This window comes from Amblyomma maculatum, chromosome 2 (genome assembly GCF_055883805.1).
Source record: "Amblyomma maculatum isolate TAMU_Amacu chromosome 2, ASM5588380v1, whole genome shotgun sequence".
Classification (NCBI taxonomy): Eukaryota; Metazoa; Arthropoda; class Arachnida; order Ixodida; family Ixodidae; genus Amblyomma; species Amblyomma maculatum.
The window spans coordinates 207,293,547-207,306,873 of record NC_139345.1 but is presented as its reverse complement, the minus strand read 5'-3'; positions in this window follow the sequence as shown (position 1 = coordinate 207,306,873).

Below are 13,327 nucleotides of genomic sequence, written 5' to 3'. Positions count from 1 at the left end.
GCGACAACCTCCGCTGCCTCGCAGGGCAGAACCGTCAATAATCTCTGAGACCAAGTGTCTCGCTGGAAGGACAGTTTTTCGCAGGTTCGCTCAAAGTTAGCCAGATACAGACCGATATCCCCTGATATCACATATGGCTGCATGTACTTTGACATTTTGAAATCTGCCTCCTTGTTGAGAAGAGGTACCGCTAGCTGGGGACAATTGCCCGACCTCTTGCTCAACTCTAAGTCTAATTTCCGGAGCTCAATTTCTTGGTCCAGCTTTTTTGCTTCTCTTTCAATTTCACGCTTCTTTTCCTCTTTTTCCCGCTCTTTCTGCTGTCTGAGCTGTTCCTTTTTTTGACCGATGAGGTTCCATGCTTCACTGAGCTCCTCATCATCGGCTCCCAAATCTGTGATTGCCTTTATAATCAAGGGTTTTCGTGCCAAACCACTTGTATCAATTCCCAATTCCTCACACAATTGCAACAGTTCCGGTTTCTGCAGCTTTTGTAGGTCCATGATCGCTCCGAGTGTCGGCTACTTCCAAAACAACAGTGCAAACTACCAAACCTAAAGGCGTTTCAACACTTTTTACCAGTTCTAAAATCTAACCCTGTTCTAGAACCTGGTCCACATCAGAAGAAAAGCCAAGCACTCACCCACACATGCGATCGATGTTCCGAGCTGCTTTCTTGTTGGCCGATTGTTGCGCCTGCTTGTTGCTTGAGATGCCACCTCCGATCACAAGATGTGGCTTGTAGATTCTGATCCACCTCGAATCACCAGATGTTGTAGCTTGTAGATCCAGATCCCACCTCCAGTCATCAGATGTTGTGGCTTGTAGATTCAGATCCCAACGCTGGTCACCAGTTGTCGTGACGCTGGGGCTACGTCGACCCGGCCTTCACTTGGTAGCGTGCAGAGACTCGGGGTTGAAGTAGGATTGAATCTTCGAAGTTGGTGGAATATGTACAAGCAGGTTTAATGGCACTTTGAGAAACTTATTTACAAGATTATTTACACGAAAAAGAAGGGTACATCAGCAAAATGGCAAGCGTTAAGAGTTCATAGCGAGAAGCGACTGGATGAGCCGTTTACCCAGGGCCCAGAGCGACATTTCGTGCTCTGCAGCGTCCTTAAAACCCCCTATGTCCAGCCCCTCTCTGAAGATGCTGACCAACCAAATCCAGGGCACGCCCCTCAGGTATCGGCATCCAATCGAACACATCACTGCACTGATGGTCTGAAGCACTGACTGGTCCGGCATTCATTCGTTGGGCGTGATCACTTGTTGGCGGGAAAAGCTTGGGAACGGCGAGGAGAGGAGGTACATTTCTATTCTTCAGCAAAGAAACCACAGGCTGGTTCTGACAAGTGGTTTTACTTCTCAGAAACCCGAGTGCACGTGGCGCCGCATCCGCTCCCAGCATTGTCCGTTTTCGACAATTGCAAATCTTTCCTGCATTCCTGGGAAATCACTTAATGGCTGTATGCGTCATGCTCCTTTCTTGTCCTGCACGTCAGCGGACATGTCACTCTGTCGTCTCCTTTGGAAAGTAGGCATTCCTCACTGGACGATAGGGCTTATCGACTGGAAGGGTGAACAAAAGAAAGCACTTCCTGCATTTCCCCGCAGGGGGACGTTTCTTTGTGTTTTTCCAGATGTTCTCTTGGCAGGGTCAATTTGGCATTTGCAGAGTGTCCACAAAGCAAAACAGGCTTACAAAACAGGATTCCTGGAAACAGGCTCACTTAGAGCCATTGGACCATCACCACATATTCACAGCACTTATCCATGCCCACAGGCGAACAATAGAGCGCGCAAATGCGGATGCTTGGTCGTAACAAACCATGGTTTATTTCGAAAGTATACATCGTTGAAGCAGGACAGCTCGATCGTATGCTTTTCGCACTCGGTCGCCGGTGCACCAGAGACGCATGCATTCGGCAAGCTGGTAAGCGATAGCAACGGTTAGTGGTGTGATCACATACCAACGTACGTATGCATCAAGTGGTTTGCACCTGCCACTTCGCCTCGTGGGCAATACACAGACTGGCCCGCCTTTAGGGCATCGGTGGAGATTCCAGCGTGGACCTCCGGTCACCATCTCAAATAGAGGGCCTCATTACTTCCTCTCTAAGTGAGAACACTCGCTATGTTTGTGTGCCGATATCAGTGTCCAGCATCGACGTGGAACTTGAGCAACTTCGCGCGATCCGTCGGCGAGCTGGAAGGAAGTACAGAAGAACGAAATCCGCGCAAGATCTCGCACTTTCTCGCAAAGCTAAACGACACGTTCTACGCCATCTGGAGAGGTTACGACGACAACGTTGGAGGCAGTTCTGCTCATCACTGGATCCCCGTAAGCCCCTGTCGCGTATCTGGCATGTTGCAAAAAGCTTACGCACCTCCGCGAGAAAGGCACCCTTTCGTGCCCTGGCCCTTTATCAAAGCCGCAATGATGTTGACGTAGCTGAAGATTTTTGTAAAATGGTTGTGGACGCAAACCAGGCACAGTTACCAATTTCAGAGGTTTTCGCGCCACCTTCGCCGAATGATCAATACGACGTGCCCTTTACAATAGCTGAATTAGACGCCGCTGTTGCTTTTTGTCGGCATTCATCTGCACCTGGTCCTGACGGGATTACTTATACAACCTTATCAAACCTAGGCAAGGATGGCAGAACTGCACTACTTAATTACTTCAATGATATATGGGCTTCTAGTACTGTTCCTGAACACTGGAACATTAGCCGCCTGGTTGCTCTTTTGAAGCCTGGACAGCTTCCTCTCGAACTTACCTCATACCGGCCAGGTGCGCTAGCAAGCTGTGTTGGAAAAGTTATGGAGCGAATGGTGCTGACAAGACTGGAGTGGTATCTAGAGAGTAATGATCTTTATCCGAATATGATGACTGGATTTCGCCGCGGACGCTCTTCCATTGATAGCGTCATCGACCTTGTGGCGACAGTAGAACACGAAAAGCGTCACCGTCGACTAGTAGCTGCTGTTTTTTTAGATATAAAAGGAGCTTAGGACAACATCCTACATGATGCTATTCTTGATGCACTTGACGACGTCGGAGTTGGTGGCCGGCTGTACTTGTGGATTGTAAGCTATCTCAGTGGCCGCTCTGTTTACATGACTACGCCTGAAGAAGATACTACCCGCTTTCAGGTAGGTCATGGAGTTCCACAGGGAGGAGTCCTCTGCCCAACTTTATTTAACGTTGCGCTAATTGGCCTGGTGAGTGAACTACCAGCTAACATCCACATAAGTGCATATGCTGACGACATTTGCATCTGGGCCTCTGGTTCGACGCGCCCACAACTACGTGCGAGATTGCAACGAGCTGTGTCATCGACATCGATGTACTTACGGCGTCAAGGTTTATACTTAGCGGCAGAAAAGTGTGGAGTGATTGCGTTTACGGGGAAATGTGTCAGCCGCTACCCGATTACCCTTCATAGAGTCGTAATACCACACGTCTCCAGGCACAGATTCTTGGGAGTAATTATTGACCACCGGCTATCTTGGTCGAAACATGTTACTATGGTGAAGAAAAGGCTAATTAATTTTTGTCATGTACTTCGTTACATAGCTGGCATCAAATGGGGTCCAACTGAGCGCTCCTTAATACGGCTTTACGAGACCCTGTTTGTTGGCTACATCCGGTACAGTCTTCCTGTACTATCTGGTATGAGCATTTCATGCTTTCGGACTTTAGAGAGCGTGCAATCGCAGGCACTGAAAATATGCCTTGGACTGCCTAGATGCACCTCTAACAAAGGTACAATTGAAGAGGCACATGCTCGCCCAATATCCATATACTTGTCACACGAACCACTTTGTGTATATTTACGAGCACTTACAAGACACAGTTTTCACCCACTCAGCAAGATTCTGGATGAAAGGCCGGACTGCAGTTTTACAAGTGCACTCCGCTGCCATCAGTCGCAAGTACCGACAGGATATGCCCTCCCATATCTTCCCGCCCAACCACCTTGGATGATGGATAAACCTTTGGTGCACCTTCGTGTTCCCGGAATACTAAAGAAATCAGTGGTGCCAATTAGTGGACTCAAACAACTTACTCTGGCGCACATCTGGTCAGAATATCCTCATTATATTCACGTATACACCGATGGATCTGTGTCAGCACAAGCATCCGCTGTAGCTGTGGTGATACCAACTCAGAAAACGACTCTGCATTTCCTTTTGGGACATACCTCTACATCAACCACTGCTGAACTTGTAGCCATTCGGGAAGCTATTCGCTACATATGTGGGGAACCACCTCAAAAAAGGTGTATATTCACGGACTCAAAAACTGCATTACAAATTTTTGGAAAACTTCTTACGCCATACTGCCTATCAGTCCCTGGCACTAAACATTATGGAGCTCCTCACATCTGCCCAGCTGCAAGGCCATAGGATAATGTTTCAATGGATCCCTGCCCACTGCGGGCTCCATGGGAATGAACAGGCCGATGTTGAAGCGAAAAGCGCACTCATCAATGGCCTCCAAACAGCTGTGCCTTTTTCAAGAGGTGACACGACGTGCCTTCTTACGAGTTGTATGAATAATGCTACAGCAGCTTACTGGGCCCAGCCAGACGCCCGACACATTCGTCTAAAAAGGCTCTATCAAACATTAACATTTTATGTTCCGCGTGATATGGACCCCTTGCAAAAATCGTTAAGTAGGCTTTCCCACGCTGCTTCTTTCCCCAAACATGGCGTCACTGGCCGCCAGAAAAATGGAGATATAGACCTGAAATCGCATGTTGCTTCTACGCAGATGCATGTAGTGGTAATAGAGCAATTATGCAAATATGTTCTGATGCATAAATGATATGAATTATGGCCATAATATAAGGTTTCAATACATTGCTGTTCCGCCATTTGAGGGGAATGCAGCATAGAGGTGAAGCTGACTTAACATTTACATAGACTTCGTTTAAACGTGGCTTTCACGCACAAGTACTTACATATCATTGGGCAGATGGACTCGCCGGAATGTTCAACTTGTGGCATCCCAGAGACTGTGGAGCATATATTATTGGTGTGCCCAGCGTATGCGCGCGAAAGAAGTGAGCTAACGGCTTCCTTGAAGCGTTTATACAAGAGGCCTCTGTCGGAGGAACATCTGCCGGGCGCTTGGCAGGACAAGGGGAAGGGTGTCCAGGCAGTGCGTGCTCTTTGCCGTTTTTTGTGCACCAGCGGACTTGATTCGCGCTTGTAAAACAAGCTACTATGTCTGTATATTTATTTCATATGCCTTCTTCCACATCGTCACCCATTATGACCTTCTTTCTTCTCTCCTTCCCCTTCCCCAGTGCAGAGTAGCAGGCCAGATTTGAATTATTCCGGCCAACCTCTCTGCCTTTTCCTTTCAATAAATACATCTATCTATCTAGTGGCGTAACCGCGGTGAACGCTGCCCATGCCTTTAATGCGAAATGAAAGCAGCGCAACATCGAATATAAATATGGACTGTCGAGAGGAAATACACGACATGAATTGGGTCGCACTTCATGTTAACTCTGACTTGAGTTAACTCTCACGAGTTCGGCCTGCGGAAGCGGAGCGCACTCCTTTGTAGTCGCCCCGGCCGCTAGTGCTGTTTCCAACAGCTGCCGCCATGCTAAACGGATGGTATACGGTTTGCTGGCGCGCTCAAACCAAACACAAAATAGCACCAAGGTGTCGGATAGCTTTCACGAGCGCCCTAAAGCAGTACTTTTACACTGCCACATCGCAGCATCAGCACGCACAGCACATCCCAAGATGGCGTCAAGAGGAGCCGGAGCGGACTTTCCCAGTTTGGCTCAGACGGGGCGCCACCATCATCACACCAAGATGGCTGCGTCCAGGCATCAAAACTAAAATCGTCTATAGACGTATAGACATCAGGAAGACACGCTGTTGGAAGACGAAATCGGCGTCGTGTCGTGTGACAGGCCTTTATAAGGCACCTGATGAGGTTCGCCAACGTTGCTATCTCCACGTTGTTATATGCTCCATTGTACCTTCTAGTATGTAGTTTGAAAGTATATTTCAGGCAGACGAGACACAAGTGTACAAATCTGTCGAAGAGGCTGAGGAAAAGGCACGGATGCCTGACGAGTGTCAGCCTCTCAATACACACACCTCAGCATACAATGATAAAACAAATAAAACGAAAATGTGGACATACAAACGGTTGCAGGCACTGAGTGACGTGATAGAAAAAAAAAACGATAAACAGGCAGCGATACAAAACGTAATTCAAAAGTGAGAAATAGGCACTAATAAAGTAAAAAATGTACCGAGTCCCCCCCCCCCCCCCAAGTCATTTCTACAACAACAATAAGTAAGCATTCAACTTATTTTTCAAAACCCTAATGGACGATGATTCATTTACAATTGTCATGATGGCTGGGTGACGATTTAACAAATCTGGTATAACAAAAGATTGCTTTTGCATGCCATAATTTGTGCGCATTTTTTTCGTGTTGTAAGCTGTGCACCTTGTGTTGTAGTTGTGTTTCTTCGACAGACATTTTTGGAAATATTCAGTGTCATTAAGTTTGGCAATTACTGTTTTTCTGTTTGCCAGGCTTCCGATTGTTAGTGCATTGTTCTTCTTGAAAAGTGGGGCAGAATGAGTTCTGTAGGTTGCAGCGGTAGCACAGGGGTAGAACATCTGCCTCGCATGCAAGAGGACCGGGGTTCAAATCCAGGTGCAGCGCAATTCTCCACCAGATTAAAAAAAATTAGCGTGTCGATGCAATTGCATAAACAGGTTTGGGGTGCGACCTGATGCCGGTGAACATCTCCGGCAACGCACTCCCTCATCAGAACATTAGTTGTCCACCCTGGTGCAGTAATTGGCCGCAACCTGTCATGATTAGTTTCATAAAACCTAGGCCCTCAGTCACTAGCGGCTGCGGAACAACTGACCACGGCGGTCAGACCTGTGACTCAGCAGGGGCTGCTAAGCAAGGGTCAAGTGTATGCAGCTAGCACAGAACCGGTTTAATTGGAGAACTAGGGGAGAGGTCTTCGCCCTGCAGTGGGTATAGTCAGGGTGATGATGATGATGACGAAGGTGCATTCTCTATAACGCGTACTGTTCGTTTCTGCAATGTATATAGCCTATCTAAGTTGGTTTTTGTTACAGTTCCCCGAACGGGTAAACAGTATTGAAGGCCTGAGTGCAGTATACTATAATGCATCTGCTTTTTCAGTTGTTGGGGCAGCAGGTTCCTTAGCCTAGTAACAACACCGATAGATCTGAAACACTGGTTTTTATGCAGTCGATATGATTTGACCTGTTCAAGGTTTCTTCAAACAAAACACCAAGAAAGTTATGAGAAATAGAGCGCTGGACGGTTTCACCGTTATATTTTAACGCTATGTTTCCATCTATTACCATGATAGCGAAAAACAATGTACTTTGGTTTTTTAATGTTAAGTTCTAATTTATTTATATTAGCCATTCAAAAAGATTCTTTAGCCAGATATTAGCTTCGCGCTGAACGTTAGATAACTTTGCATCAGAAAAAAAAATATATTAGTGTCATCAGCATATAGTATTATGTCTGCTGTTTGAGGCACGTTAATAATGTCACTTATGTGCAAAAGAAAAAGAAGCGGACCGAGAATGGACCCTTGTGGGGCACCATATTTGATTTCACCTAGTGCGGATTTCGATTTAGGTATTTCTGTGCATTGCAGTCGATTACTTAAATAGCTTTTCCCTAGGCTAAGTGCAGTTCCCCTTATGCCATGCTCCCTTAACTTTAACAATAAGATGTCGTGTTTAAGAGAGTCGAACGCCTTTTAAAGTCACGAAGTATTCGTAATTTAAACAGTTTATTCTCAAAGTTGCTGACTATTTTTATTTAATGTGTAGCAGTGCTGCTTCCTTACATTGTTGTTTTCGAAATCCGTACTGTTTATCGGTTAAAATATTATTTACATTGCAGGAACTTAGTATACGTTTATTAACCACCTGTTCGACTACTTTTGAAAAAACTGGCAAGACAGAAATTGGCCTGTAGTTGTTAATGGCATTTCTATCAACCCCTTTAAATATCACGGATACTTTTGCGATTTTTAATTCGTCTCATAGATACCATTTGATAATACCAGATTGCAGGTGTACGAAAGGGGTTTACTAATGTACGCGGCGACCATTTTGACAGGCTGTGCTTTTATACCGTCGATACCACAAGCTGCCGAGTTTTTTTTAACTTGACCAGAAGGTCGCATATTTCTGCCTCATCTGTAGGTGTGAAAAATAAAGACCTGCTTATACTTGTGGAAATATACGATCTATAGGTAGGGTTGCAAGTATCCGAAGCGCTTGGAGATCTGCTTGTCAATAAATGTTGATTAAACTTATTCGCGAGTGAAACTCTGGTGTATATTGTTCCGCCATCGATTATCTCAGAAACCAGTATTTATTTTTTATGAGGAGGCAATTCATTTAGAGGTTTCCAGACCTTTTTAGGTGATTACGAATATTACTGAATTTGTTCTCATAATAACTTTTGCGGAATAATTTTGCATTCCGGGTGAGTCTGTTTCTTACATTTTTAAATTATATTAAGTGCTCCGGATTTCTTTTCTTTATAAAAGCAACAAACCGTTCTCGCTCTTTTATGCTATTTAACAGCTCGTTGTCAATCCATGCTTTCCTTCATTTCGTATTGCATTTTTTTTCTCTGTTAAGGGAAATGCCTCCTCATAAAGCTGTTTGAATACTGCAGCAAGACGGCAAAACGCCTCTACAGGATCTGTCCTGTTCTAAATGCAAGACCAGTCTAGTCTGCTGATGGACCTTTCAAAAATGGCCATCGTGCTCTCATTTATAGCTCTATATGCTGGTCGCGCGTCATGTTCACGTTGTCGGTTATTTTTGTTTCTTGCTTAAAAAATACAAATATCGGCATGTGATCACTTACCGGACTCTAGATTAGTTGTTTGCGCCATGAAGCACAATTCAAGTAGGGTTTCAGATTCATTCGTCACCCTAGTACGAACAATGGTAATATTTCCGTAGACAAAAGAAAAGAACACATCCAAAAATTCCTGTGCGTGATGCTCTAAATAGAGCAGATTAATATTAAAATCCGCAGTGACAACGACACGTTTGCCAAGGTGTGAAAAGTGATCAAACTTGTGGTCAATGAAATCTAGTAGCTTATGATATGACTCCAGTGGGTGGCCTGTAAATAAAGACAAATATACTGCAGGCACATTCAATCATCAGGGATTCGTAGTCATCAAGAATTGCAGTGAACTCACGAATAACATCAAAGGAAAGTTGAATTGGACATAAAAAGCAAACACTCGTATACGGACACCAACGACGAGCAAACATTAACCAGATCAGGTATATCAGGAATTGGGCAGATATTGTATATTAGGACACATCGGGGCCAGATAAGGCAGATCAGCCCAATAATTGATTTGGAGTACCAGGTAAGGCATATCTGGTTGTATATGCTTGATATGCCCAATTCCTGACTTGGAGTACTAAATAAGGCATATCTGGTCAGATATACCTTATCTACCTAATTCCTGATTTAAAGATCTAGCCCACATGACATGTAGGTTTTGAACTATAGATCTATATATCTGGATATCAGCATAACACTTTATTACAACATAGGCAAATAAATTTTAGTATTCTAGCTAAACGTGCCTGAATCATGTTTGCCAAGGGAAGCCTGAATTTCCCCTTCCATTTCAAACCTTACAGGAAACGAGCTTTGAAACCACAGGTTTTCTTTTTTTCCCTGCCTATGGAATCGCTCAAAGACAGACCTGAATTACGTGGGTACTGATGATCAAACACATGCTCACCCGTTGTAAATATTGAGATTCTACTCATTTACACGCGAAACTATAACAAAACAATGAGGTATCTGAACAAAATAATGGACCTATCTGTTTACACGAGAAGCTAAGGAGAAAGACATTAACCTATTAAATTAGATTACATTTTTAATCTACTCTTTTACACACAGAGCTTTAACCAGTAAATGGTTTTAGTATGAGCTGGTTTACTTTCCAAGCTAAAGAAAATAGAGAACGGCTATTGAAATCGAATTTAAAGGTTTGTCGATACGCGGAAAAGGTACTGCTAAACCGTAGTGCGATAAACCACACACTGCTGGGACTGCGGCTAATACCGAGACCTTAGCGGAGTATATATATGCCGTCAGGAAGTACTGTTGTTACCTTAAGCAGAGACTGCAGTGCAAAATGAGCGAGCGTGCCTAATTCGTGGTTGATTTCGATATTAAGAGAGAAAACAAAGAAAAAAAACAATGCAAGGCTATTGCGGATTTTTGAAAGTGTCCGATGGCATTTGTCATGACAGTGACGGCTCTGCCACTAAACCAAATTAAGCATGAAGCTACATAGGTAGTAAAACTAATAATAATAATCATAATACTCTCCATCCGCTGAAATTTCTCAAACTTGCTGGAGCGAAAGACAAATTAGCGAAGAAATGTACGGAAAAATATCACATACTGGCAATTACCATCGAATTTACTGATTGCAAAATTAAGTTTCTACCAAAATAATAGTGAACAATATCTTGAGGCTATTATGTGCTAGTTCCCGACAAGAAGTCTCATGCTCACGGTTTTGGTGATCTGGCGTGAAGGTGAGAGGACACGATGAGGGTGCGATCCGCTTGCAGTTTCTACAGAATGGCGAAGAAATGACCGGAGCCGCCCAGGGCAGAAGCCTCGAAAAGCTAAGCGACCATCAGGTTCGCTGCCAAGGCTGGGGAGGCAGCTTCCACCCGCAGTGGGACACGGTAATTTCCTCTCTGCCGGCGGTCAGACTGAAGCTCGTGTAGGTTTGCTGTCGCATTTTTGTTACATGCTGACAGCTAATAGCGAACAGGCGCTGGCACATACACATCACACTAGCATACACAGCACGTCGCACCGAACTCAAATCCCGATGTCTGCCACCGAAAAGGAACGAGACACCAAGAGGTGCTGATCAATGCGCACGAAGTGAAAAGCGGGAAGGGAAAGAAGCAAGTACACACAAAGCGGTGAGCTCGCGGCCTCGGCGTAGAGCGTGGCGGCTACGAGGAGAGATGAAATGCGAGCCCGCGACGCAGGGACCGCCGCTGTCTCTTTAAGGGAAGAGGGGAAGGCCAAACAGAATGATTCACCATCTAGCCAGCGCGGCTCGCGACGCAGCAACCGCCGCTGTCTCTGAGCATGAGTCACCGTCTAGACAGTGCGGAGGGGCCGTATACTAAACTGCCATCAATTTGTTGATATTTTGAATCGCTCAACTAAACCGACCATGCTTTGTGCAGCGGACTGCCGCCGCATTTTAAATGAAAATGCGAGCTAGTAGAAGGCAAGAGAAGCATGTAGCCATAACCCAGCGCAGTCCTGGATTATGGAACACATGTTATAATAATTATAGTGCAGTGAAATCTGCAGAATAATTGAAATATTAAGTTGTAGCCTTTCTAAATTGAATACAATTATGTGAAAATTAAGCATACAGGCCATGCTGAATGTGTAAAACATTGAAGCTGGGTCTCATGATGCCAATATTGGATATTTGCAGAAAGTAGACGAAGGTCATATATCGCTAATATACAGTCACTATGGCGCCTACATAATTAAGGCCCCGATGAGGCTGTATAAGATCGTGTTGACGCCAGGCATGCATCCTGGTCTGTCCATATAAGGTCATGACGACACCATATATGCCCTTTATCAGGCCATATAAGGTCGCGAGGATACCATATATTCCCCTGATCTAGCATTATGAGGTCCCGTTATCCATTTAGATATGGTTTATATGTTGCATGATATAGCCAAATCTGAGCCATATTACAGCAACATTTTTCACATATATGACCTTATCTGGGCTGATTTTCGATTTGATTTTCCCAGATCAGGTCTTATTTGCTGTCTTAAACCGCCTTCAGACTGCAGTCGCATCTGTCGTAAATGTCGTATGTATCGTAATGCACGTAGCTGCTGGAACTCCCGTTTACGTAGCTTACGACCGCGCATGTTCACACTGTGCCGTTCGGTAAGATACGTTCTTTACGACTAGCCAATCAACGCTCTCGGCTCGCATTCTCCAAGATGGCGCCGGTTAGCAAGCGGCTGTTAGCGGAGGTGGAAGCTTTGCAAACTCAAAATGAGCTTATAACCGTCTACGCACTCAACCTACGCAGGCGGAGACGTAATAGAAGAATGTGGGTGCGTCAGATCTTCCTGGATAGAGCCGTGGATGGAGATTTTCACAATCTTTTTGCGAAGTTGAGGGCTGGCGATACCGCCCTGTTTTACAACTTCGTCCGGATGTCACCACAGCAGTTCGACTTTCGCGAAAGCCTCGTCAGACCGCTGATTTAAGTCCAAGAGACTCCGCTGCGAGAATCCCTGTCATCTACAGAGCGTTTGGCTATAACCCTGAGGTAAGCATGTCTCTTTCTCTGCTTCGGATGGTACATGCGGGTGTAGGCGAGCGTTTAACATAGTACCTGTGCAGATGGCTGTTGGCGAAATTAGTTTGCTTTTTGCCGACAGAAAGCTGCAGTACGTAGCGTGTATAGTGGTGGTTTTCTTGTTACAGCCATACGCATATTTTAAAGACAATGTCGCGCTCTCCGAAGCCTGTGTCGAGTACATATTTGGAGTATTCGGGGGCGCAATATGCTAAATATAGAAAATTCACGCTGCGTTTTTGCTTTCTAAAGGGGTTATGTTCAGCATTCTGATTTCACAAAGAGAGCAAGTACGCAATAATAAATAAAGGTTCTTGCAGAGATCGACAATTTCTTTTTCAGAAGTGAACATTACTTTTTACCATGAATGCCTCCCGCTCACATCGTAGTCCATGAATAATAATTGGCGCCCCTTCACAATTTACAGAGCAGCTGTGAACAGCTGTTTGCATGCAGTGTTTTTAACAGGATGCAGTAAGCACATATATGTTGTCTTTTTATAATAAAGGTTCTTGGCAAGTGGAAACAGCTACCAGTCCCTGGCATACAGCTTCAGGGTTGGGAAGCCGACCATATCACAACTGGTTCCTGAAGTGTGCATCGCTATATGGAAGGTGCTCAAACCAAGGGTGCTGAGGCAGCCAGATCATAGACAACTTAAGGTTATTGCCGATGAATTTATCTGGAAGTGCAATTTCGCAAACTGTGTTGGTGCTATCAATGGAAAGCATATTCATTTGGATGCACCGCCAAATTCTGGCTCCGTGCATTCCAATTACAAGCGCAGCTTTAGCATCAACCTCATGGCATCCTGCGATGCTGGCTACAGATTCACAATTGTTT